Here is a 24,081-nt window from a genome sequence, read left to right as displayed (position 1 = left end):
CTTTCTGGAATTCAACTTAGGTAATCCAAACTAACAAATATTTTCAGCGAATATGCTCTACTGAACCTTTTCTTCACATACTGAATATCAAGGCAATATATTAAGAAATACACGAGATAAAATATCTCCAATTTTGACTGAATTTTTTCCTTTTTTTTTTCCTATTGCAGCGAAAGTACTGAAATTGTATTTGATAAATTAGTTAGCCTTATGAAATCTTATCAAATTTGGCATACTAATAAACCTTTGAAACCTACAATTAGATGTTTAATTGTTGTTAAATATAAGCCAAAAGTGCAAAGTTATTCAACGTCTATAAAAAAAAAAAAAGTCACGTGAGCTATAGTTCTACACGTTTTATGCAGATTCAGCTAAGAGTAAAGGTGGAGCGTATTATTTAGTTTTTCTCATTCGTATTAAAGCCGGCTGACTTGGAACAACAAAAGTACTGGCTGAAAGGGCGTGCGGATTAACGTATAAGTTAAGGTAACTAAAATAGGTAAGTAATTTCAAGGTCAAATTTTCAAAAGAATCATACGGATGGACGGTTATTATTCATTCTCCATTGCCAATTGGGAAACATATATTTTCTAAATTTTATGAAATCATCCTAACTAAATAGAGTTAAGCGTCACGTGATATTACCTTTCAATTAGCGTAAATAATTATGCCTGATATATATGCATACCGAGTGCATGCAGGTGATGACAAAAAAATGTTAATGAAGATTTGAAGTCACTATTGTAAAGAAACTTATCAACTGATTTAGAGAGAAAAAAATACCATCACATGTTTAAAAAGATTTGGTTTGTTCTGTAAAGTTCAGGTGTGTTCCGAATAACAGTGTTGCGATCCTAAAGCTAATGCTAGTTACTTTCTTTTTTAGTTACTTGGTGTGATTTGTTGATGTGTTTTGACACATTTAATAATATCAAATCAACAATACGTCAGGTGTAAAAAAATGCGTCCAAAAATTTAAGATTGAGGGAGTTCCTTAAAGGAATGAAATCAAAATTAGCAAAATTTTACGGCAAGTATTCATTCGTTAGTTAGCTAAGCTGTGTTTTTGCTAACTTTGGGACATGATGATGGGCAAAACAAAATATGCTGCCTAGTTAACTGATGAATGATGCTGTAATATTCTTATCAATGTTATATATAAGTGTAACTATCAATTTGGTCGCCAATTTTGATTTTATTCCTATAAATCGCATCTTCGATCCTTCTATTTCCCCACCTGAGGTGTTTGTTATTAAATTATAACTTAATGGCTGCTGTCACACGTCATATTATGTTTGTTATATTTTAGAAAACAAAAATAAGAATTTACACAGATGTGGCAAATTTTCCACTTTAAACAATGTTGTATATTTTTTTAAGCTAAGCAGCACAAAGCTACACAATAGGCCGTCGGTTCTCTGGTTTATACGAGTATCGAAACCTGGTTTCCAGCATTGTAAAGCCGAAAATGTTCCGCTGTGCAAATGGGGGGTGCATGTAATTTAGTGCAACACTTTATGAGCATTTATGAATATAATAATCGAAAACTACAACAGTTTAACCAAGCATGGATATGCTATCCACTAACATTTGTTCCCTATTTGCTATTTATTAGGTTAAATGTAGTACAGATTATGCTTACCTTAACTGTCATTTAATTTCCATTATTTTAACAGATGTTAACTTTCAAACATTAGAATTACTTAAAGATCTAGGGAATACGTGAGAAAACTTGTGCAATATTTCAAATATTACATTACCTTAAATCAAAGACAATTATGTTATTTGTTTTAATAATAAAAAATAATTAGCTATTAAATTTCCTTCAGGTCTTTAGCTTTCCTTTTTACACTAAAGCAGCATAATATTTTAGATTTATGTGGAGACTATTATCAAGTGGAGTATAACAGATGAATAGATTATTCATGCAAATAAAATCGTATAATTTGTTCAGCTACAAAATAAATATTAATTTGTCATTTCAATTTTTTGTCATTTATTTTTGTGTTTATCCACTTCATACTGGAATATCTAAATAATATATTTTTTATTAATTTGCTGCTGTTGTTACCTTTCTAATTATTCTTCATGTGCAAAATAATAATTGTGCTTTAATATGTTCCACTTAGTTATGTATATCCCTTTAACTATTTATGATTACTTCTGGAACTTCTTCATAGTTAACTCTGATCAGTCCAAACTCTCCCCTCTTGACCTAGCTAGGGCTCTTCATACGTAATCTGTGACTCGCTACTTCGAACATTCTCGTCTTTTCAGCTGTGAGAGCTTCCAAGGTAACGTTCAATTCCATTATTCGTTTGTAAAGAGCAGCCCGAGAGTTGGTGATAAGTAGTATTGGCTAACTGCTTTTTCTGTAGTCCACTTCTACTAAATTAGTGATGGCTAGAGCAGATAGCACTAGTTTTGTGTGTAAATCAAACTAAATTAGATTGTCCTTCTTAACTGGAAATACAATATCCTGTGACAAAACGTGACTACATACCTACTAAAGTTTTCAAATTAATCTAATCAATTCTCAGCTTTAGTTAATAGACAGACTTTATTTGCCAAGATAGACCCAGAAAGCAAAAAAAAAAATTTAACATTTAAATTTATATATTTTTTTTACTTCCAGTTTGAGCAAGACCTATTAAAACAAAAATTAATTTACTGCTAGCTGTAATAGAAATAAAATTTGGCTGGACAAATAAGAAATAAATATTTATTTAGATTATTTTGTGACGGTACGAAACACTGGTGGAAACGTACAGTTACTAATCTGAGTGGAAAGAGAAGCTGAAATGCTTTTCTCATATATATATATATATATTTTTCTCTTCAGATTTTATATCGCAGTAACGGAACATTCTTTAGTTAGCGTGTTAGTATTATGACAATATCATACAAAGTTCCAGCTCACTTGTAGTAGTTATTTGATTCGAGATATACACAACTAGATATGTTTGAAAAAACTTTCTAACATATGGACTTATATAAATACAATAGACATATAGGAAGATAGTGTCTAACTTGAAAACTCGTATATTAAAATTTAATTTATTAGGTTTTTCTCTACATCGAGCTATTCACCAATTAGACTTACTTCCATCACGTAAATTTATAATTAATAAAAAAAGACATTTTGTTATTTTGTTTGGACGCCAAGTATTATCATGTAGACTAAAGCATGTGTCGTTGCTGTTAGCCTTGATGGTGTGACTTTTATTGTTATCACTACTTAAATGTCTTAACAATGATACCTAAAATTCTTATAGTACAAACACAAATTAATTCTGTATGAAACTAATTAAATCAAATTATATAAAGACACGCGAACACTAAATTATACCATTTTATTTAATTCTTCGTGGCGTTTTATTATCTTTCTCAACCTAAAGGAACTAAAAAAGAAAGCTATGCACAGATGACACGTTTGAGAAAATTTGCAATAAAATTATGTTCTTGATATTCTGTGCTCATCGTACTGAAGCAGTAATACTAAAATAGAAGAAGTGAAATAAAAAGCGTTATTGAATCAATTTATTGTGCCATGACGTATTGAAACTATTAATTTTTGCTGTAATACATTTTATTTAAAATGTTAATATCAATCGGTATGATAAAAAATAATCACTTAATGTTGGAGGGAATTTTGGGATTAAGAAGTACTCATAGGTTAGTCCACCGCTGGGACGGCAGTGTCTTTGGATTTAAAACACTAAAATCAACGGTTCGATTCTCCTCGGGGGACGCAGCACATAGCTCGATGTAATTTTGCTATAAGAAAACATACACTCATAAGTTAAGACTATAAAAAAGTAAATATAAATATTTAAAAAGTAAATACAAATTCCTTTCAAAGAAAAACGTTTGAAAGCTTCGCCCAATAATTTGAATATTTTACCATTGAATATCACAATGATTAAATGCAAAGTATCAAACATTATATAATAAAACATAAAACTACTACTCACACGTAAACGGGTAATATTTCAACGTATAATTTTGAGAACCTATTTAAACACATTATCTTCTCTGCGTTTCTAGTACTAAAGCTGTTTTACACAGCCATCTCTAAGAGGTCATATCATAAAGTTTGACTGTACCTTTCCGCAACTCTATAATAAACTTAATATTAACTAATATTAATTAAAATAACATTTGTTTGGAATTTTTGGGATCCTGTTTATGTTCCAAAGTAGAAACCGACCATAAAGACTGATAAGTGCTAATGAAAACGAAACTATGAATTATATTCATACCCATGTATACATGCCTATGATTTATTATTTAACTTAGAGAAAATAAAGAATATTAAAATTAGTTGTAATAAAGCCATAACTCGGCTTCGATAGAGTTAGTTTTCTGAGAGGATTGGGAAATACGCAAATGTAAGTTTATATTCATATTTCAGTTTACAGTTCTATCTCACCATTGTTTAAATAGAGTAAAACTGTTTGTGTGCCTAAATAATTACTCTAACTAATTTACATTGATAGTTTTACTTTCATAAACATATAAATAAATCTCAATAACTGTTTAACGTGCTGCGATAAATTCAGCACTTATTTAGTAGTGACAAATTATTCTAGGAAAAATTTTGGTTTTGAGAGTTAGCTATAAACATTTTATTCATGTTCCTTTTAGCAAGCAACATCAGCCACAAGAAATAATAAATTAATTTCAATGTGCTTAGCACAGAAATAAAACACTAAAACCAAATCAAAATACATAATTGTTACATATCTATATTTGTATAAAAGTAACATTTGAACTACAATAATTTTATACCGTAACACAACTATGCTTCTTACACAAACACATTGTTATGTATAGATGCTCTAATCTACCACAATTAAAATAGGTTTTCTTTAAGATTTATGGCTCTAAATAACAGTTTAACCACAATAATATATTTGTTTTTCATTTTGTAGAAACAGTAAAATAACCATTGCACAAACTATAAAACAATGTATAATTGCTGAATCACACATTTAAAATGAAGTGATGTAACTAAAACATGGCTATCGTGTTTAAACTTAGGTTAACCGTTTTAAAAATTCTTTTTAGTAATCGACACTTATGATATTTCTCAGACATAAACTTCAGTATGTAAATTATGTTGCTTGTAAACTTATTCTAATAACCAGGCAGCTTAAACTAAATGTAAGCCATACTTAAACAACAGTTGATGTTCCGATTTCAAACTTTTTTTTGTAAACTCATTTATGTTGTACAGTCGATTACATTCTGGTCAAGTTACATGAAATAAGCAACAGGTAGTCTGAAAGGTTTAAAATAATATCAAAAGTCAATATTATAATACAAATTATTCTATTATTATAGTCTCATTTTGTCATCTTAACATAGCCATAGTAAAACAACCACAATTACAAATGTCATTTAAGAGTAAGGGAACAAATAAAAACTTTGCACGTTGTGCACACTAGATAAAATAGTGCTAACCTTTTGTTGTTTGTTGGGATTATGCGAATAAATATAAATAATTATCAAATAGATATATGTATTTTTTGAATAAAAATCGATTGGTTAGAACATTTTTTTTCATACTGGCTTAATACCAATGTCCTACTTTCCCTCCCAAGCAAAAAATCCTAAACCCTGCATATTTATATTCCAAGATTGATATACGCGTGAACGAATAATTATTGCAAGCTGCATGCACTGGGTTAAATTAACTATTTCCTCTGGTTTGTAATAATTCCTCATTTTTTTCTTAATTCCATGATTAAGATTTATTAAAGTGCACAGTAATTTCTGTGTTGAATAGGCTGTTTAAAACAAGTATTAGGAACGAGCAGCCATTTTTGGAAATGAATAACAAAATATTCTGCTAAAACTTCATTCCAGGTAAATGAGTTTCCAAGAAAGTCTGATGTGAAAAGAAGAATCATTTATTACGATAATTATATGATATACAACAACATTTATCAACGTGATGTACAACGAAGGCTTTGCCACCGATAATAATCAGATAAACTTTATAGAAATATGCTACAAAGTTGATGGACAGACACCTTCAAATGAATGTTTACACTAAACCAGAGATGCCAATCATTACGATTTGAGCGTAATAATTACGGTATTTGTGTATACATTACGACTATACGCTCGTGCAAGCAACCATTACAACTTGTTGTAACGCCCAAATTATTATATATTATATAGGCCTATACAAAAAAGTGATAAATTGTTCCCCCAGGGCTTGATAGGGGTGAAAAGAAAATTTCTAGTGAGATATAAATAAATGTTCATAATAAATAAAAGACATGGTCCAAATGGCTACTTGCGATAATCATATTTGTGTTTGAAATAATAAAAAATATTTGTATCTCCGACGTCTATCAATAGTTTAAGTGCGGTGCTTCTCCATACTGGGTACGTGGAGAAATCCATAGTTACGTCATCAGTCTTTGTTAGCCAATCAGCGTTCGCGTAGATGAGTATTTCTCTCGTTTTCTAAGCGACATAAAACCACCAATGCGATCGTTCACAAGATGGAAAAAAAGAGGCCTCGTTCACCAGATTGTCTTGTTTCTGGCAAATCTAAAAGGACTAAAACTGTGAATCAAAAATTTAGGAAAATTGTACAAAATATCCAGTCATTGCATCAAAAGTCAGTGACAGTCATGCGTTTTGTACAGTTTGTCACATCGATTTTTCTGTGGCGTATGGCGGGATAAGCGATTGTTCCAGACATACAAAATCGGCATCTCACCAACAAAAGGCTGAGGCGAGACAAAACGATGCAGATAACGACATTTATGAGTATGAATTCAGAATATGAAACCATAAATGCAGAAGTGATGTTCACGCAATTTGTCATTGCTCATAATTTACCCCTAGCTGTAGCCGATCATGTAGGACATCTATTCAGAAAAATGTTCCCAGACTCTGATGTAGCGAAAAAATATGGCTGAGCTAGAACCAAAACTACAGTCATTGTACAAATGTTGGGTTGTGAAGATGACAAAATGATTTCAAGCATACTTACTAATAATGTTTACAGTTTAGCCACAAATGGATCCACAGACATGGATGAACCAAAACTGTATCCAGTGGTTGTACGATATCTTGACTTTTAGCTTGGAAAAATTGTTTGTTCTCTTTTGACAATGGTGGAATGGAAAGAAGCTTGAACGGGAGAGAATATTTTCAAGCTTTTGGAGCACGAACTGACAAAGAGGAAAATTCCATGGGAAAACTGTCTTAGTTTTTCTTCAGACGATGCTACAGTTATGTCTGGTACAGGTAAAGGTGTGATGGGACACATCTCAAGACGACAGCCTAGCATTTACTTCATGGGCTGTGCCTGTCACCTCATGATTATTGCTGCCCAGAACTGTCCTGCCAAGTTTCTGATATATTGATAGATATCTACTATTTTCTGGACAAACGTGCTAGCAGAAAACAACATTTCAAAGAGTTTCAAGAATTGTATGATAAAGAAACAAGAAAAATTCTGTAACTTGTTAACACAAGATGGCTATCACTTGGGGTGTGCTTCAACAAAATATTGGACATGTGGAAGCCATTGAAGAAGTATTTTCACTGTGAAAAGGAAAAACTAGATTCAAAAGGATCTAAACGTGCAGTGCAGTCAGGCAGCAAGACTTTAACAGTCAGGATATCCTCTCAGCCACACAGGGACACAGTCAAGACACCCTCTCAGCCACACAGGGACACAAGACTACAGTCTCCAAGAGTAGACAAAGAAACATTTGATATAACTCAATATATAAAGTAGAGACAATCAATGAAAAAAGAGAAGAAAACGAAAGCTAGCAAGGAAGTAACCAAGAAAATTTATGCGCAGAGCAAGTTAGATAAGTTAACAGTTTTCTTGGACAACAAAATGAACTTGTTATTTTGTCTTTTTCTTCATTCTGCAATTCCTCTATTTGAGCAAAGCAATTTGATATTGCAAAGAGAAGAACCTTGCATACACATTATGCATAGAACTCTGATTACACAAGTTAAAAATATACTTGTCAGGTACATCAAGCCAGAATATCTTGAAGGCAACATCACTGAACTTGACTACAACAATGAATCCTTACACAAATCTGATTCTATTGGAAATGCTGCCAAGGAATACATTGTTAAATATGAAAAGGACCTGGGCCTGATCAGCTTCTGCACCAGTGTCAAGAAATACTATATTGCAGGTACAAATTACATGATGAAACATATCCCTCTATATGATGAACTTCGGATTCACGCAGAGGTTGCTGATCCAAAACTGAAAGTCAGCAAAGATTCCTCTTCTCTACGCTTCTTCACAGACACATATCCTGTCTTTGTCAATACACATGAGCACGACATTATTGACAAGTTGGAAGGGCAATATTTGAACTATTAAATTGATACTTTCTCAGAAACTGTCATTCAGTTGAATGTTGATAAGTTTTGGGTTTAGCTGTCTACAGTTAAGGATGGAAATGGTAACCAGAAGTATGACATTCTGTGTAGGGTTATGTATGGAATTCTTACAACTTTCCATTCTAATGCTGACAGTGAAAGGATATTTAGTGTAGTGACTAAAAACAAAAGGAAGTTCAGACCAAACTTGAGCACTTCAGTTTTGAGCAGTATTATAATACACAAGATGTGTATGCAGTCAAATGGAGAATGTTGTTATAACTCCCAACCATCCAGAGACATTCTCATGAAAGCAAAGACTGCAAGAGCTGCAAAACTATTACAATAAGTGTCATAAACATGATATAAAATAGTCCTTACACAAAGGCTTTTTCTGCCTACTGTTTGTCCATGTTCAATATTGTTTTACCAGTATGTTTGTTACTCTGAACTGAATAAACGACATAATTTCAAAATAATTTTTTTTTAAATTCAGTTATTAAATACACAAAACACAGTCATAAATGAGCAATCTATAGCAGTAATAAATAATAATAGTTATAATAATAATATAATAATAAACAGCTTAAAGGCATTGGTCAGGCCTTGTAGCCGCAAATGATAAAGGGCTCTGTCTACAATCATTACACTCAATCATTTGAAATAGTTGGCATCTCTGCTAAACATCTAAGAATTATAATAAGTTACGCTCAGAAAATGGATAGTTAATTCATTTGCTTGAAGTCATATTCTGCCTCCAGGTACGAAACAGCCTACCAAGAACGTTTAGAATCCTTTGACACTCAATGACCTGTGTCAATTTATCAAGTAAATCTTTGACTTGCTAAAGATAAGAAACGAGTAGCACATTTTTAAAACTTCGTGATCTAAAAATCCTCGAGGATCATTATCTGTTTCTTGAGAATAATGCCCAAGTAAAATGTAAGATGTTTTGTGACCCTGTTACGGATAAAGAGTGGACGAATAAGATGGGAGAAAAAGCAAACTAGGGAAATGACAAGAGAACAATAAGAGGAGAGACAAGAATAGAAAAATCTGGAAGGAAATGTTTTATAGATTACTCTTTTTTTTAGATTTACAGGCCGATGGTTTAGATTCTCTGATATAGAGGAAGTTAGTTGACGAAACAGTGGTATCTGTCTTGATCTTATTTCTAGGACACATCTAATCTACAGAAATATCAGGTAATCCCATAAGTAATATCCGAAAATTTAATACAGAAAGTGCATCATCCTTTCTGTCTTTGTAGAAGGTTTTAATGACTAAAATATGTAGTAGGACCTGTATAAAAATGTTTAGACAAATAAAAGAAACTAACCCAACTCCATTTTTTCAGATCATTAATTAAATACCCCCTTATAAAGATAGATGTGTCTGAGGAGCACACTATGCATATAATGCCTTATGAGTTTAAAAACGGCAATAATGCAGCAGAAATTAAATGAAACATTCAAAATATATATAATACGGAGTCTCTTAATGAAAGAAAATGTCGAAGATGTTTTCAGAAGTTCAGATCAAGTGACTACAGTTTAAGTGATGCGCCACGTTCAGGTTGTCCTGTTGAGTTTAATGATGACTTGGTGCTGGCTGCATTTGATGAAGATTGTACTGTAACAGTTGAAGAACTAGCACAAAGATTAATTCAACCCATCCAACAGTTCACTGTCATCTGCAACAGCTTGGAAAGGTGTCAAAACTTGGAAAATGTGTCCCCCATGATTTGACAAAAGCTAACCTAAGGGCAAGAGTGGACCTCTGCACTTCTATGCACTCTCCTAACATAACACCTTTTTTGGACAGGTTAGTAACTGGAGATGAAAAATGCATGTTATTTTTAAATTATTAAACGCCGCAGAAAATGGCTCAGTGCAGATTTATGATTTCCATCCTAAGAAAGTCGTGTTAAGCGTTGGTGGAACATCGTTGGTGTAATTCACTTTAAGTTGCTCTCACTAAATGTAACGATTACAGCAGACTTCTGTTGTCAAAAGTTAGAGTGCTTGAATGTTGCACTGAAAGAAAAAAAGGCTTGCTTTGATCAATCGTAAAGGTGTTGTGTTACACCAGGATATTGCACTGCCTTATACAGTAAGGATAACATCTGCAAAGATTGAAAAGCTAGATTGGGAAAACCTTCCACATCATCCTATTCTCCACACCTTGCCCCATCTGATTATCATATATTCCAGAGTCTGCAGAACTATCTTCATGGAAACGAGCTTAGAACACATGAAGATGTCAAAACTACCATCTCTACAGTATTTTCCTCAAAACCACAATAATTTTATAGAAGTGGCATTCAGAAGATTGTGAGAAGGAAGTAAATAATAATAGAGCATACATTATTAATTATATAATATTAAAAGCGTTTCAAATCCTTTCTCTTTTTCTAAACCTAAAATCGGACATAACTTAAGGGATGGTCTAATATTTAGCTGCATTTCAAGCTTATGATGACATTAACAGCTTGAACCGTATGCAAGAAGATAAGAAGAAAGAAACAAGGAGAGGAAGAAATATTGGATTGTTACAACTCTATTGGACAATAAGACGTAGAGACGGGCTTTTATTTAAAATCTTACGACATTGTGTTGATTTATATTCCATTTTATTCTACATATCTCAACAATAGCATCAACAACATAGACTTGAGGTTTCATGATGACGATGAACTAACTATATAGTAGAAACGGCTGATACTGCGATCTAATACTTCTATTTAAATTATAGGAGGTGTTGTGTATGTTTAATCTATTATGCATGATAGTTAACGTTTAAAAAAATAATGTTACCTACCATTTATAAAACATTAAGTGTATACAACGCATCCTAACATCTTATATCTATCATCACTGTCGTTTCCACGATACGCGATCAATAACGGTCCCTTTTCTTGCAAATGCAGTTCTTAACCTGGTGATGATCTAAGAAGGTTGAAACGTTGCTATTTATTGTGTGTTTTAATTGAAAGTTTTTAATACCTTTACCAGATAGCAGCATAATTAGTAGGTCAGCTTAACTCATAAAATTAAAAAAAAAACAATAAATCTTTCGTTCTTAACCTCATGTATAACGGCGATACTTATTTCATTGTGTATTCATCAATGTTAGAAGAAAAAGTTACATAATTTGAAATTTGTTGGCTTTTGGGTAGCAATAAAACACTTGAGTCGGGGAAAAATAGAGTTATGTCATGAATGGAATTTTGTAAAAATATATATATTTAACTGGCGGCAGGTTAATTCGACACAGAAACATTCACAATGTTCTGGTCTATTACCATTCAATTGTGTCAGAGTAAGTGAGTAAAATAAATTTATATCTTTATCCCAATTTATGTACTTATTATTTAAACATAACATATTAGTTTTTTTTTTAGTTTTGCTTAAAGCTACATGAGCTATCTGCGCTAACCTTCCACAATTTAGCAGTGTGGAAAGGCAGCTAGTCATTACCACCCATCACCAATTCTTGGGCTACTCTTTTACTAAAGAATAGTGAGATTGACCGTCCCATTATAAAAACCTAACGAGTGAAAGGGCAAGCATGTTTCGTGGGACGGAGATTTGAACCCGCCACACTCGGATTACGAGTCGAACGCCTTAACCACCCGGCCATGTTGGGCCACATGTAATAGTTTCCGGCGTATTTTATTTTATCGTTTTAATTTTATTTGATAAATGCACGTGTTTGAAAATTTAAATAAAATACAACAAAAATGTAATATTTTCCCTATGTTTATGTATTAGATTTTATTTTTACAGTTTGTTTATCGTTTTGTACGTATAAGCTTCTTCTGTACTTATCACTGAAAACCTGGAATGCATCGTCAAAAAAAAGAAAAAATATTGTTGAATAATTTGATTTTTACCAGATATTATAATAATCTTGTTTATTATTCAAGACAAATATTTCAATAGCCGCTGAATGGAACAATGTTCTTGTTTTTCTAAACTGCCGTGTTACATTTATTAATAAATGGAAATGTGTATTAAGCAACTGAAGTTTAATAACTCATAATATATTATTGCAACAGCGTATGATTTGAAAGAATTGACCTAACAAGTGTTGCCTAACCATTATAATCTTGTTTATACATTTAATGTTCATTACGTTTATAGATACAGATTAAGACATGTGTAATTATTCCACTCTTCTCACACTTTTGCAACGCAATTTCTGCGAATAAAACCCGAGATAATATCATATGTTATTCTCGAAATTACCGAACAGAGAGTACCTTTAGATATACCAAGATATTTTATACACTCTATTACAATTGCATGTACTGTTTGGCAAGAGTGATTAAGATAAATTAAGCTAATTGTAGAAGAAAGCGCTAATTCAAACCAATCTGTAATATTAAATTTTCGTGATCTTACTATCTGTATACTGCCACTCTTTTTTAGAAAACCATTTTATTAAATTACGTCAGTTATTAATCTTGCTTAGTGTACTTAATAACGATATGGGAAACAGTATTCAAATTAACTCCTCTCTGAGAAGCATTTACACAAGCTTTGTTAAAGAACATCCATTATGAACATTACAATGTTCTTTAGGATATCGACTATAAATTTAATGTAGTAAGTTTTAAGTAGTTTCACATTAAACTTTTTTGGAATAGTCTATTCAATTAATAATATACGTTAATTCTAGAGTAGCTTTTCTAATAATTTTACAATATAAAGTGGCGTAAATGAGCTTATTGTGGTGTGTAGGCATATAAGGTTTTTAAAACTTTTCAATTCACAAATAATCTAAGTTTAACATAGTAACTTCCTTAACCGACATTATGAGGTCCTTCCATCCCATTTACATACAAAACTGAATCGTTCAGCTGGGATGTAACGTGTTTTTCTGAGTAAAACTTTTGTAATATAAAGGGTGCGTGTGTGTTTTCTTATAGCAAAGCCACTCCGGGCTATCTGCTGAGCCCACCGAGGGGAATCGAACCCCTGATTTTGCGTTGTAAATCCGAAGACATACCGCTGTACTAGCGGGGGGGCACTATAAAGGGTGCTATGTAGAAGTGAAAACTGCTCTCTGTTCCTCAGAAAATCCTGATCGTACTTTGAAGATACTAGTGTCTTTATTTTGCGATAGGAAGATCACAAATTTCGTTGATAGCGCATGCGTACTGAAATGAATAAGTATTGTTTCATGCGAGTAACACTAAATTTGATACAACCTGAGACAGGTTCAGCACACTTCTTTCGAGAGACCTTCTCCTGTTAATGCTTCGTAAAATACACATATTTAGCTTTGATTATTTTAAGAATAAATAAAGATTATTTCATTGTGTTTTACAGTGTGTCAAGTCTCTCTCTTTTCTTTACAAATTCAGATTATTTACGTAATACATTTTGTGTCAAAACATCCTGTTATTCTGCTCTTAAAGGAAAAATATTATCTCATAAGAATAATTTTCGAGATCCTTTGATTCGTAATCAGTTTGTATTTGCAACTTTTAATGAAAGCTCCCTAAATCAAATGTAGTGTTTTACCAGTCTATACACTCTGCGAAGACGACTTCACGAACAAAATAAAATGCTATATTGATCTATGATCTATCCTGTTTGCTAGTGTTTATTATGTGTCCTGAATTTTAACATTCTTATAGTCCAATACTTGAGGTAATTCAAGTGGACAGTTTGCATTCTGTTTCTTACCATAAGTTTCGTTGAAGAACATCAGATACATCTGTTACTAAAAGCGTCTTAACACATATTTATAAATAACGCACCTCAGTACATTTGTCTCTTTGGCGTTGCTACAGATTTATAAGAATATTTAGTATCGGATTTGTAGATAATTAACATTCGTTAATCACATCAAAATATTTGATATTGTTACTTTACAAAATTGTGTTTGGTTTGAACTTCACTTCTTGTATCTAATAATCATTAAGCATTAAGTATTGTTACTTCAATTTTGAACACTATTTTAACAACAATCTTACTTTGAACAATAAATCTAAACAATTCATTTCCCTTAATGCAATATAAAATTTTCAAATTCTATAAACCACAAATCCACGCTTTTGGTCCCCCGTTAATACAGCGGTATGTCTTCTGATTTACAACGCTAAAATCAGGGGTTCGATTTCCCTCGGTGGGCTCAGCAGATAGCCCTATGTGGCTTTGCTATAAGGAAAATATTCATTCCATGCTTGTGACAACAAAGTCAAGTTAGTTAGAACATAACGAGAGGAAATTTACTTATACCAATAAAAATCTCTCGAGAGCTTTCAAGGAAAAGCGAGTAATATCAAAGATTAAGGTTGAACTTCCATCCAGTATTTTGCCTTAACACAATAATGCATCATAAAAATATACTAGTCGTTGTAACCAAAAGTTTGATTAAGTTTAAACAATGTAATTAGTTCAATAGATTCTAACTAAGATATTGGTTATAGTAACCAATGAATGTTGGGTTTTATCGTAAACGATTCTAATTGGTAAGTTCAACAAAATTATTTGTTATTATCACCAACAAATATGTTTAATGTAACTCTTGCATTTAGTTAATTTAACAACAAAATAGTTTACGACATTCAACACAGTTGGTTGCTTTAACCATTGCAATTGGTAAGGAAGAAATAATAATAATAGCAATAGTCATTTAAATCAGGTAGACCGATGTAGAATATTTCCAATTGCAGTATAATGTACTTTTATAATATAAGTATATACACACATTAGTGAAATACGTATGACGTCAATATACTGAGAATAAATTACTTTCTAGCATAAAAAATATTATTCACTACATTGACAAATATCTTTTACATACTTAGAAAGAACATTAAGTGATTTATTATTGCATAAAATACAAATATTAATGTACTAATTACAAACCATATAGCTATACATATACGTAGAAAATCATTAATATACATTTAGTTTTAGTCAAGGTAATAAATGATGCAAATTTTTCTGGATTTTTCATCTTCATTATATATGATTAAAATTTCTGCAAAAAAATTAAATTTACAATAATACTTTAATTAATTAATCATATATACAGAAATGTACAAACACTGTATCATTCTTCATTTAAAAAAGGTAAAATTCAAAAATTGTAAGCGTATTTGTATATTATAAAAAAGTATTAACGAAAATAATTAGAAATAATTGTTCATTTAATAAACGGTAACAATATATTAAAGATTACATGTATAGAAAAATATGTTTAACACACATCATATAAATTGTTTTGATATATGGTCTTTAAAACTATTCACCTGCATTAAAGTACTTATCTCCTCTGAATTATTCACATAGTAAGCACCTAGAAGATAAGGGTTTCCAAATTTTTATAATATTAAAATTAATTTATTGTTTTCCGCAATATACACAGAATTTCAACTATTAGTGTTGTTAATCTATTATAGGTTGTTTTCGTCCCTTAGAGACCACGCTGAGTAAGCAGACATGTAGAATGAAATTCAAGTGGATATTCTGCATTAGAAACTAAGAAAAGTGTAAAACAAACACCAAAATCCTTATTAACACTGCTAATTGTTTTTCCTGTGTTGTTCACCAGCAAAAGCACTTCAGAACAAGTACTTGAAATTAGCAAGCGGCGTCATTCTGTTAACACTGCCTGCGCCTGCTTTCAGTATGTTTTGCCAAGCCGATCCCAATCTACAAACAAAACACTTAGATATTAATTTTTAATAGGGAATATTTTTATATACATGTATATGTGTTAAACTTAAATAATACAGCATAGCTATTCAATATTAAGTCAGACATTTGTGTCTTGTAAATTTGTCAATTTACAAGAAAAAAATTACTAAATAATCATTAAAATTCATTTATCTTTAACTGTATGAATATTTTGAATGCATATATAATAAAGCACTGGAAGAGTGGGCAAATATAAATATATGCGAAAGCCTGTGTATTACTTAATGTAGTTTCTTTAAGGATTATTCAAGTAAACTTCGTTTCATGCATTTGCAATGTCCACAAGTAACGTAAACATTCATACACAGGTGGCCTCTAACTTTCCTATCGCCCACCACTTTTCAAAGATATACATTTTATTTGGAAGGTAGCGTAATCAAGAACACTGGGATATCAATCAGTGACACCCGCAACAAAGTAATTACTATATAATTTAATAATAAGGAAAGAAACGCACTATACATAACTTAAATATACATGTAACAACCCACATACGTACTGTCATATTAACTTAAATAGAAATAAAAACTAATCGATCCTGAATTTAAGGAAAGTCTTTGCGTACTGAGAGTTATTCACTTATATTCAGTTTACAGAATTAATAGGTTTGTGTTAATTCCATGTGTTTTCTATATTCATATATTAGTATCAGTAAACAAAATATCCGTACCTCCAGAAAACTATATATCGCTAGTAAAATCCCAAGAAAGCCATAAAGCAAATTTTTGTTTGGGATCTCTGGTTGCAAGTTATATGAGTTCAGGAGCAGCTGGTTATCACCGTGAATTTATCCGAGGAACTTCACCTTTATACATTTTCTCGAAATCTTCCCCAATCTGCAAAGGTATGAATCAAAGAAAAAGAAAAAGTGGCATGCTTCAATTTTATCTTCTTCCCTCTTTTACACATACATGTCTATAATACAACACACATACATAAACAATGTATTCTCAAGACGGCTTGTATGGATATTAGCACTTTAATTGGCCCGGCATGGCCTAGCGCGTAAGGCGTGCGACTCGTAATCCGAGGGTCGCGGGTTCGCGTCCGCGTCGCGCTAAACATGCTCGCCCTCCCAGCCGTGGGGTTGTATAATGTGACGGTCAATCCCACTATTCGTTGGTAAAGAGTAGCCCAAGAGTTGGCGGTGGGTGGTGATGACTAGCTGCCTTCCCTCTAGTCTTACACTGCTAAATTAGGGACGGCTAGCACAGATAGCCCTCGAGTAGCTTTGTGCGAAATTCCAAAACAAACAAACAAACCCAAACTATGCGCCTCCTGTGAATCAGTGTGGGGGATCAACCAGGTCTGACGACAATAATGGCGGCATATTCCTCCGGAAAGATTCAGGTTATCACTACTTGGCAAGACATTTTGCACAATTAAACTAGTGAGTTTCTGTGAACTCTGAAAAAAAGCAATCAAGAAACACTCAATATATTTTTATATGTGTGTGTTCACGATGAGGAGAAACTCATTTCAAGTAAAAATGTATTTTCAAGACAGCTCAAAGTCGAAACGTTGTTCTGTACTATAATTAAAGTGCTTTGTTTGTTTGTTTGGAAATTTCGCACAAAGCTACTCGAGGGCTATCTGTGCTAGCCGTCCCTAATTTAGCAGTGTAAGACTAGAGGGAAGGCAGCTAGTCATCACCACCCACCGCCAATTCTTGGGCTACTCTTTTACCAACGAATAGTGGAATTGACCGTCACATTATAACGCCCCCACGGCTGGGAGGGCGAGCATGTTTGGCGCGACTCGGGCGCGAACCCGCGACCCTCAGATTACAAAGGCCACGCCTTAACGCGCTAGGCCATGCCAGGCCACATAGTTTAGGTATCCAACATATACCAGTACACCTTTTGCTGGGAGGCCATGTTATGTATTAGCCAAGCTATATTTTATTTTCCTTTCCTTCTCTCTGGCCATCCTGCAACTGTTAAGTAATATTTTCTTAAAGTTTCAGTAAACTGATAAACACAGACATATAAAAAATGAATAATCTAGTACACAAACCTACAGTGGTATAAATTAGCGAAAGACATTACGCATATATTTGTACCTTAAGTTTCAAGATACAATTAATGTTTGAAAATGTATTTTGTCTTTTTTTATCTTAGTTTAAACAACAGTATCAAAATCTCATACCATTGGTTAATAATTATACTCTAGATTAGTATAGAAATAAGGCTCTTACAGTAAAAATCAAACGATTAATTAACTTTTTTAATGTTCAAAACAATTAACATAAATACTAAAACGGAAAATACAGTGAAAAAGGTTGATTAATGATTCCTTGTTCAACAGCTATTTGAATAGTTCTCCCCATCTGATCATCCCGCAAAAATTGGAAACCTTTAATCTTTCAACTGGTTTCTTGGGTCTTCCAGAAGAGCACGGATCTCCTTCAAGGGAAAGCGCGGAGTAAAATACTATCAAACATAAAAAGCGTGTCATGGTCTGGTGGTTAGGGAACTCAACTCGCAATCTGCGAGTCGCAGTTTTCAACTCCCGTTATCGTTATAAACTGACGGCCAATTTGTTGGTATAGAGAAGTCTGAGAGTTGTTGTAGAATAGTGTTGACCAGCTGCCTTTCCTCTCTTCTATAATTGTTAAATTAGGAACGGCTGGCGCTGATATCCCGTGAGTATCTTTGCGTGAAATTCGAAGCAAACAAACAATGAAAATACAAATATTAAAGATATGAATTTTTAAATGTATTACGTATATTGCCATTTTTCACTCTTAGTGGCACTCTGTATTACAGAAAATATGAACTAATTCAAACTAAACTTAAAATATAATTTTTGGGGTATCATGAGCATCTTTACACATCAATTTCATACTTCTGCTGTGGGTTGGATTGGCATTTTACCCTGTTGCAGGTATTGCCTTAGCAACCACAACAATTTCAAGAGTTTGGCCCTGTGTTGTGTCAGTTTTTTATCTCGCTTTTTTTAGCGAACATATGAATAGGAAGGTCGCTTGTTATTGCAAACATTTAGCAAGTTTCATAAAAAATTAATTTCAAATAAATCAATTATAGAAATAACAGTTTAAAACCTGAAATATTCTGAAAATCTAACTAGAGACATAAAAATATACATATATATCATAATCATTTCGCAGCTTTTAGCAAAAGTACAAGAACCAAGAAAGGCGTGTAGATTAAATGGATCTATCAAGACAATCTAATCTAATTAAGCTGCAATATAATGACAACCGTCTACTGGCTTTACAGCATGGAGAGTATACGTGCCATTCGTTCTATGTTATAAGCAGAGAAGCGCCTCTCAAAACACAATTCATTCCAAAGTTCTAAGATAAAACAAGCCCAACCTTCTGCAGCAAAAATGAAATGTGTGGCCAAAAACTGGTAGTCCTTCATCAAGACTGTCACTGGTAATGACAATGATGCCAAACCAATACATATATATTTACCTAAAAACATATATATTACCTTACCTGAGAAATATAAATGGCATGGATGTGTAATATTACGGCGGGATATACCAATAACAATTGTTAAGACAACCAATATATATTGGTTACTTTTAAATTATGTCAACCAGTGAATTAATTAATATCACTAATATTACTATAACCAATTATATTAGTTTTTGTTAAACCAGTTTGTTTTTGCAATGTGAATCATATATTTAGATTTAATGTTTCATACTTAATTCTTACTACAGTTGCTTCCAGTTCTATTTCATATGTATTAATATATATATATATGTGTGTGTATGTATGTATAATTTAACAAAGGAAACTTTTTTCTTCATTTAATTTTTTTTTTACTTTTTGCATCTGGATGGACAATAGCTAATACTAGTTTGATTTTAATGTTTGTTTGTAATTAAGCACAAAGCTACACAATAAACTATCTGTGCTCTGCCCATCACAGGTGTCGAAACCCAGTTTCTAGCTTTGTAAATTCGCAGTCATATTGCTATGCGACATGGGTGGAGGATTTTTCATGTATGGTAATACTGTTTTTACGAGTCAACCGCAAAATCATGCCACCTTATTTAGTATTAACTTTATGTATTGTAATGTTATTATTTATATTTATATATGTACACGTGTAAATATATTAAATTTTGGAACAGATTTAAGTTTTATATTCTTCACAATTAAGTTCATGCAAGACAACTACGGTAACATCAAGATTTTGGTATCGTCATATTTCATACATAAAAGGTATTTTCTCAGTGCTATAATGGGATTTTCTTTACAACAGGGAATTTGTTTGTTTCTTTGATTTATGGCTGAATCGCTTAAAGCTTCTTAAGAACTATCTACGCTAGCCGTTACCAATTTTGAACAAATATTAAGAGGAGAGAAAAATAACGAACAGTACCTACTGCCAACTCGTCTACTTCAAAGTCTGGTTTGTTATGTTTGCTTTTTGTTTTCGTTTTCTACGAATGATATGTCCGGCATACTAAAACACTAAGCTATGCTTGAACCAATAAAAGGGAAACTTTTTTTTGTAGTAGTGTACACATTTAAACACATTTTTTTCTTAAACGTACATAACCATTTGCTAATCCATTACTTTTTGATATATGTAAAGTGGCACTTATACATATAGATAGACCATAATATGTGAGAATGTGTGCTTTTTAGCCTAATTAACCTGATTATCGGGCATGTTCGCTTTAAAACAGCATGATGAAGTCATTGGAGTTTTTTTTCATGAAAACTACATTTTTACATACTCGCTTTGGTAATGATTTATCTATTTCTTCTTAGATTTCAATGTGCATTTGCAATCCAAGTCGACGAAATTGTAGTTTACCTTTTGCGAATACCAAAAACAGTAGAAACCTATTTGACCAGCGTCAGAGTTTGGCACTGGAATACTCGAAAAGGTAGGTAATGAAGTCAAAGTACGTTGTTGACAGAGTGTCATATATTTAACTTTTTCTCCACTTTCTTCAGTTTTATACACCAACTCATTTCCACCTTTCAATGTCTATAATGATTTAGGAGAAATGTTTCTTGGACTGTAAGAATCATTTTCTTCAACAAATAAAAGCTAGCATGCAGTTATGCTTGTTTAGTGTCCATGTGTATTCTACCCATTTGGGAATACACATTTTCATACACCGTTTCAAGATATATTTATTCCTATCCTGCTAGATGTTTCTTCGTTTAGTTTCTTTTTGTTGTTTGTCATACTATGATGATAAGATGCTAAATTTGAATTGTGTATCTCTTTGCTCTTTTAGAGATCGAATAAGTTAAGTTATTTGTACGCTAACTCTGAATTTTTACGAAAAAGGCTTTCCGTCGATATTATATTATTTACCATGATTTTGCAAGCTGTTTCAATACTTTTCATCGGATTATTAAAATAACAGAGGAATATTTAATCATTCAAGCAAAAATATTTACCGACATTTTACGTGAAAGTTTTTTGCTTCTTTTCAATTGCAAAATCAAAAACCTTGTCTCAATATGATATATGGTTACTTCTTCAAAGATTAGTTTTATTAAAATTTAATATGTAATATATGTTTTTATTATAGCAAAGCCATATCAGGCTATCTGCTGAGCTCACTGAAGGGAATGGAATCCCTGATTTTAGCTTTGTAAATCCGTAGACTTACCGCTTACAATATATAATAACAATATAACAATGTAACAAGGGTTACAATATATAATAACATAAAATGGTAAGGTGATATCAAATTTGAAAACCTATAAAAAATTATAAAATTAATTACGTAGTTTATCCTTTTGTCCCTTTGCTGGATTTATTTGTTTGTATATTCATATTTATAATTAAAAAAAAGTTAAAGTAGATCGACGCGTTAAATGCATTTACTTTTCCCTAACATACTTTTGTTTTTTTCTTTAAAATATTTAGTCTTTAAAAAGACTAAACAAGAGCTATCTGTTCATAGTTCTCTTTAGTTCTGAACTCATAGGTTCGCAGTATTCACGCCCCCAAAATGCAAAGCAAACTTTTGTGGCAGCAAAAAGTGACCTATAAATATTCGAATTTACGGACAGAGCACCAGCCTTTCCCAGCCCGACATAATTAGCATTTCTGTACTTCTATTTTGAACCTGAACAACATCAGGATTAAACAGCTAGATCAAAAACCTGATTAATTGTTCTTCAGTTTCAGTTTCTCATCAGAAATAAGGCGACCAGTTAACAATACTTGTCGCCACATGTTTGAAACGAATAACACGACTGTTTGTCATTTTTACAATACATCCATTACTTAAAGTGTATGACATATTCAGTCACTAAATTAAAATTATTTTAACAATAAGTTAACTAAAGAGTAATATCTACACATCCATAACAGTTGTTGACGCAATTGGCACTCTTAAGCAGCCTTTCGACAAGTACTGTGTCTGCTAGCCGACCTGAAGACCCCTGGTATTCTACGAAAGACCTCGTCGGTAGAGAATATAGCCGATATAGAGTAGCTGACGTATAATTCTTCACTTTCACTCATACATCTTTTATAAATTTCAAAGATTCTTACATCTTTTTAATGATAAAGGTTTCATAAAATTTTGTAAAATGTAAAAATGTCTGATAAATATTAAATATCGATCGTTCAGACTATCTGATGTTGTCAATAATCCACATACTAACTCTTAAATCATTTATGTTTAAATTTGTTTAAACAGGCAGTTCGTCTATACGAAGATCACTAGGCTCATTTTAATTTAATTTAATGTATTAAAAGTGTATAACTCGTAATGTCTATAATACTTGGTAAAGCTCACGTTTCATATGAATTTATAAAGTCCAGTCTACGTAAGTTATTGAAGAAGATCCATGAAAATACATCGAAACTTCATATCCAACAAGTTGTTTATTATAAATCCACTTTATCAACTTATTTGCTTGTTAAACTACGATCTTCTAGCAAGAACAGTTAAGAAATACCCATAACATAAGTAAATATCAATTAATTCAAAGCTTTACAAACAACATGAGCACACAAAACGTAATTAAAACTGCTCAAGCGACTACTTGATGAACATATCATCTCTAGATCGATAGAATATTTAATATCAAATAGTTGTGTTTATTTTCCATTTATTACAAATGTGATATTTTTAATATTTACAAAGTCAAAAGATTAGACTCCTCAATCAGTTTTTCCAAGCGTATATTAAAACCTGATCATGGCTTAAACTGAAAGGAACAGGAACACGAAAAGTAAAGACTGCCTGGACGGGAAACGGAGAACGACCTATCTTTATAATGTCAACTATATTACGATTCCATGAAACAAAAAAAAAAAGATTAAGAGAAGACCACAGGGAAGCAAGGAGGAAATGCTGGCTCTGAATTCACTAAAACAAAAAAGAACACAAAATGTATATAGGATGGTGTATATCATATCATCCCTTCAGTAATGTCCGATTTCGGGTTCAGAAATAAAAATAAAATATTTCAAATGCTTTTAATGCGAGTTAATTAATAATGTATGTTCCATTATTATTAATTATTTCCTCCCAACGATTCACAAGCTTCTGAATTTCGCTTCTATAAAATTCTTGAGGTTTGAAGGAAAAGAATGTAGAGTTGGTAGTTTTGACATCTTCGTGTGTTTCAAGCTCTTTTCCACGAAGATAGTTCTGCAAACTCTGGAATATATGATAATAAGATAAAACAAGGTCTTTAAAATAAGAAGGACTTGGAAGTTTTTCTCAGTCTCGATCTTCAATCTTTGCAGATGTGATCCTTACTGTATGAGGCCGTGCATTATCCTGGTGTAACACACCTTTTCGATTGATTAAAGCAGGTTTCATTTCTTTCAGTGCAACATTGAAGCGCTATAACTTTTGACAATAGAAGTCTGATGTAATCGTTACATTGAATGGCAGCAATTCAAAGTGGATTACACCAAGAATATTCCACCAAACGCTTAACACGACTTTCTTAGGATTTTTATAAAATATCCTTTTTTTCATCTCCAGTCAGTAACCTGTCTACAAA

At 32.2% G+C, this 24,081-nt stretch overlaps 1 long non-coding RNA gene across 1 annotated transcript; it reads left to right on the top strand.

Annotated features, from left to right (window-relative positions):
• Window positions 1-400: 400 nt before the first annotated feature.
• On the top strand, window positions 401-22,668 carry LOC143231494 (uncharacterized). Its single transcript, XR_013016948.1, has 3 exons — window positions 401-499; window positions 20,860-20,978; window positions 22,430-22,668. It is a non-coding gene; the product is annotated as an uncharacterized LOC143231494 (long non-coding RNA).
• Window positions 22,669-24,081: the final 1,413 nt, after the last annotated feature.

This window comes from Tachypleus tridentatus, chromosome 11 (assembly GCF_004210375.1).
Source record: "Tachypleus tridentatus isolate NWPU-2018 chromosome 11, ASM421037v1, whole genome shotgun sequence".
Lineage (NCBI taxonomy): Eukaryota > Metazoa > Arthropoda > Merostomata > Xiphosura > Limulidae > Tachypleus > Tachypleus tridentatus.
This window is presented reverse-complemented; position numbering and strand designations above follow the sequence as displayed.